Below are 6,000 nucleotides of genomic sequence, written 5' to 3' on the forward strand. Positions count from 1 at the left end.
TACACACAGCTGCTAGATGGTTGGAGATTTCTTGAGCACTCACAATAATAATATCTGTACAGGGGAGGACAGAGATGTGAACAAAATGAGGAGCAGATCTAAGTGGCAATGATGCAGAGACTGAGCTCATTATATAGGGGCCAGCAGAGCATGATACAACTTGTAAGAAGGACGCGCAAATGAAGCCATGGGGACAAAGAGCTGAAAATCCCGCTCTGGATAACAGAGAGAACGACTTACTCTACTATACGGTAGAAGGGGGGAACTGAGGCAGAACACGCTCGTGATCAAACGTGCAGCAACTGTGCGTTAAAATTACACAAAGGATGATGAAATCATAGGCTATGTAACAATATATATATATATATATATATATATATATATATATATATATATATATATATATATATATATATATATATATATATATATATATATATATATATATGGAGCCTCTGTGGTACAGTGTTAAAGTGTGCATTTTCGTTCACTGGAGAGCGAAGGTTCGCGCCCCGCCAGGGTAAAAAACTTTGAGAGCGTTCTCCTGGCCATGCACTGTTTGTCAGACGTCAGGGGTGCTGTGGTTGAACCAGTGTCGCATACTATAAGGTATGCTTGCACCCAGTCGGCTTGCGCGGGCCAATTACACTTGGTTCACACACTACACACACATCCAAAGCCACTCCAACACTACAATGACACTTACAAGCACTTCACACCATACATACAGTCTCTACCAGACAGCCTAAACCACTTGGTACTGTAGAGATACATTGGCTGTATCGTCCCCACTTCGGTTAGGTAGGCCGGTCCTGCAGTGGATGCTCAAAAGGCTGATGATGATGATGATATATATATATATATATATATATATATACCATTGGATTCCAGAGCTGCTGGGCGAGGCACTGTTCTGGGAGGGTCCTAAGCGTACCGTCCTCCGCCTATCGGCTCATAGTCGCGAAACTCATAGGTCCCTACCCAGGGGTTCCCTGCTTTATTAAGATTTGAAAATTCCCAGTTCTGTTCAGTACTGAGCACACTGGGATCCAATGGGTTAAAGAAATGATAGATTTGCCAGTCATTATCCCATTGGATCCCAGAGCTGCTGGGCTAGGCATTCCACTTGTAGGGTACCAAGGGTACCACCCTCCGCCTATCGGCTCATAGTCGCGAAGCTCATAGATCCCTACCTGGGGGTTCCCTACTTCATTACGATTTGAAAATTCCCATTTCTGTCCAGTGTTGGGGACTCTAGATTCCAATGGGATATCTATCTATATATCTATCTGTCTATCTGTCAATCTATATAGATAGATTATATATATAGATAGATAATATCTATCTATCTATTTATCTATATAGTTTCACGTTTCCGAGTTCGTATTCTCCTACCCTACCCTATCTGTCTCCCATCAATGAACACATTCTCCCATCATCGATGTCTCCACCAACCATCAGATATCTACCCACCATCCCTGCCATTGTTCCCTACATGCTGAAGAGGGACACCATCACGTGGTGCCACTGATATATCTGGGTAGCCCTCCTTGCCAGTCACGCAAACATCCCTCAACTCATTCTCTCTGGCTTGATAGGAAGACGGTGAACTGCAGGAGGGCAGCTTCAGACTGCCCTTCACATGGGTCATATCCATATATCCTAGGATCACAAAAACAACAATTCATCTATCGACCAAGCCTTCTTCTGTATCTCCTACCCATACTCACACATCTGCCGATCAACACTACCTTTGTGTCTCCCAACAGTCCGGGAAATCTACCCACCAACACTCATAATTCTACCCATTTTCCCCATCTCACACCCACCCACCGTCACATCTACTTGCCAAACCTGGCCCTGTGTATCCCACCCATTACCGCATATATACCCACTAACCTCTCCTGAGTAATAATTCCCACCCACCTCATACTGGTGGACTGGTAATACGGGCCTTCGGGCAACGTCCAGTGGGCTGGTGTTTCAGGAGGACAGTTGCCACTGCTGTTTACAATAGGTGTTTCTCCATTTTCTGTACAAAAACTTGGTGCCAGCCTTTGAATGTCTCGAGCTGGTCTTTTTTTTTTTTTTTTTTTTTTACTCATTGGAGGGACTTTTTTCTGTTTATATATTTTCCGCTTCACTGCGGAAAACGACTGCAGTCCATGCTGGTGGTGGAGCAGGTGTTAAATGAGTGGGGATAGAGGGATAAAGGGTGTGGATGCACAAAGGAAGAGGATTCATAAATAATCATATGTATAGAAGTGTCAGAAGAAACCAAATGAATTTCAGATTGCCGAAACCAGGCAAGACAAGGGTGAATCCCGCGAGCTAGGACAAAATAATGGAACATATAGCTCTGCAGGACAAGGAGAGATCCTTGGAGAGACTGCTGCGTCTCTCATCAGAAATACGGTACCCTGGTGCGAGCTCGAACTCCAACCCTACGCCCGTGAATCCCTAGAGCAACCACTGAGCTATTCTGGTTCCCTATTATCTCAGTCACGGCAAGAAACTTTACAAAAAGAACAAATGTTGGGTAAGCTGAGGTGACGAGCAAAAACACATTCAGATGAACGAAACGAATCGAGTCAAACGGCAGGGTAGAGTAAGATAGCCGAGTATTTCTCTAGAACTCCACATCTCCCGCCTTCTACATTCATCCCTCTTGCCTTGTCTTCCTTCTACCATCCACGTCTTCTCGCTTCTTTCTCTCCCTCTCATTCCCTACTCCCTTTCCCTTACCTTGTATTGCCCCCACCACATCTCTTACTACCCCTCCCCTCGTCTCATCCCATTCCAGTTCATATCTTACGGCCATCTTCTTTGCGTCACGTTTCCATCTCTCTAACTTCGTTTCCATCTCTCTAACTTCGCCCATCATTCCCTACTTTTCTCTCTCACCCCCCCCACCACCACCATACCTTTATTTACATATACACCTTTCCACCAACATTCCTCTTCTCAGTCCTTCACCCATTTTCCTCACCATCTTTCTTCTCCCCATTTTCCAGTCTGTTCGTCTCGTTATCCTACAGTCCTGTTACTGTTTTCGCCTCTTGCTCCTTTTTCTTCCCAGTTTCCTTCCAATGCCCTTTCCCTTTTCCCCAGCCTCATCCTCGCTCTTTCCTGTCCTCATCTCCTCCTTCCTTCCCCTCGACTAGACTTCTCACTTCCCCTTCCTCCCCCCGCCTCTCCCTACTTCTTGTCATTGCTAACTTACAATACCTCCACCTCCCACCAATATCCGATTTTCTCCCTCCCCCCGGTTTTTTCCTCACCAACTACCATGAAAGCTAAACTCATTTTGCCTGCCACAACTTCCCTCCCCACTAACTTTTTCTTACTTTCACTTTCTCACCACTCCGACCCCTCCCTTCCAAAAATAAAATTCGTTATACATCCATCTCCACCTCCATCCCTACCTCAGTCCTCTCTTCTCAATTCTCACACTCACTCTCACCCTTCTCACTCACTCTGTCCGCTCAAACTAACTATATCCCTCCATTTTCACTTGCCCATTCCCTAAGCATCCCTTTCCAACTCCTCTCACTTCCCTCACGTTCTCCCAGCCTCCTCATTCTCTATATTCACTAACACTTTCCATATCACTGCACCCTCCTCAGCACTCCGTATATTTACTTCCTCTTCCCTCACCCTTATGTGCTATTTTTCCACCCATTCTATCCCCATTCACTCAACTCTTACCTCCCCTCTCACTTATTTCACCCATTCAGTCACTCCCCTCTCATACACTCAGTATCTCTCCGTTCACACACTGAATCACTCCTTCAGTTACTCATTCACTCCTCAGTCCCACTCTCAGGTGCTTCCCACTCAGTCACCCACTCACTCCCAAATCCAATACCCAAGTCCTTCCGATTCACTTACTCTTCCCAGTCCAACATCCAAATGCTTCCACTCACCCACTCACTCACACACTACCCAGTCCAGCATCCAAATGCTTCCCTTTCACTCACTCGCTCACTCACTCACTTAACAGTCCAACACCCAAATGTTTCTCCTCTCACTCACTCAGTCGCTTACTCACTCACCAGTATCGCTGACTCACTCACCAGTCCAGCACCCAAATACTTCCCACTCACTCACTCACCAATCTAACACCCAAGTGCTTCTCACTCACTCACTCCCCTGTCTTACACCCAAATACTTCCCATTCCCTCACTCACTCACCAATCCAACACCCAAATGCTGCCCACTCACTCACTCGCTCTCTTACTCATTCCCCAGTCCTAGACCCAAATGCTTCCCATAATTCAGTCACTCAGTCTCACTCATTCACTGTCTCACCACACACTAACCCATTCACTTCACACTCAAATACTAACTCACTAACTTCCCACTTTTTCACTGATTTTCCTCACTCACTCACTCACAGTCTTACAGTGTTTGAAAATATGGGTCAACCTGACCGGAAAATGCCTAGTTTAGTTTAATGAGCTGCTGCTGACACACCTACCTGTCAACCCTACTTCTGTGTCTCCCACCAACTCCTGTGCATCTCTTCCCACTTATGTGGAGAGTTTGGAAGTAGTTCACTGGGGATGAACAACTATTCTGCACCATTCATCACACATTCTTACTTTGGGCAGCATCTAATTTTTCATCTGAAATTATTTACTAAATGTTGCGGTAGTTTCCCTAACGAATCATTTCTATCCTATCACCACCTGTATGTATGTCTGAACATTTAATAGCGATATTTTATGACGCCATATATTTTTTCTCACCAACTACTAACCCATACCATTCGTTGTTGATCAGAAAATGTCGGACATGCATTTCAGTTCGGATATCATACGCATCTTCTACCCTATCATTTTTTTTTCTTTTTCACTCCGGCTTCCTCTTACTTCATCCACCCACATTCTCTCTCATCGCATCCCCTCAACTTCAACATTGACTTCTTTCCTTCCTCTAACCTCATTATTTTATAACTAGTGCCGTTTATAGCAACATATATTCTAAGACAACAATGCATGTGTATGGGGTAGTAAAGGAAGGGAGATAAAAGTTGGTGTCTTGGGGTTTCAGTAAGTGAAATGGAGGTTGTGCTATGACGTTTTGTCTGCGTCATCAATGGCTTGCCCGCCAGGAACCATTCTTAGTTCCATTGTTAACCAATGAAGGTTATGTACTATGAGGGCCTGGATAATTTATATGGGGGTATATAATGTACCAAATGATGAAATGAAGAATGACGTCGTGTGAAATTATTGTTATATTTATTTAATGTTTAACGTAGTGTAAATTGTGCCTTATTTAGTTTTATTAGTAAGGAAACGTTATGTGAGAACGAGATAAAACAGTATAATAATTTTGTTGAGATGCCTTACCTTTCCAGTGCCGTGGGTCCCATTTTGGGAAAATAAATTTAAATATTCATAAAAAATCAGTTTATTGATTATCTTCTACGCTGAGTGCAAAAATAACTTCATTGGTGTTTAGTTAATCATATATATTGGAAAAATGATGTTTTAAAATCGGTTATAATGCCTCTTTTTTTTTTTCCCCTCTAGTTTTCACGATTTTTACAATTCAAGGCATTTTTGTTCTTGAATTATTTGTTGCTAAAATCTTTAGTCTCTATTCAGTAAATATACATTGAGAATTTCCTTAGAAAGTACTTTCCCACTTTAAATCATCAATGGACCAAAAGAGCATAACTTTATAAAGATATGGTAACATACTTTTGTTATTCCAAAAATAGGAACGCCGGCATCTTGCTATATAAAATTTACCCATATTCATTCAGAAATAAGCAGGTTTCAAGTCTGATACTGCATAACTGCCATACAGGCTGAAACAAGCTAATACTTGCTGCAACAGGACTTCTCCAAGATAAACTCACTGGCCCAGCATTGAGTATAACAACATATTCACTCGTCCTCAGACATAAATCCCAAGGGTTTGCTAACAATTCGGATATACATTAATGCAAGTAACATTAACTTTCCCTTCAGTTTGGTAACCAACATC

This window comes from Coenobita brevimanus, chromosome 45 (genome assembly GCF_032717465.1).
Source record: "Coenobita brevimanus isolate Jiangsu-jjx chromosome 45, ASM3271746v2, whole genome shotgun sequence".
NCBI classification, from domain to species: Eukaryota; Metazoa; Arthropoda; class Malacostraca; order Decapoda; family Coenobitidae; genus Coenobita; species Coenobita brevimanus.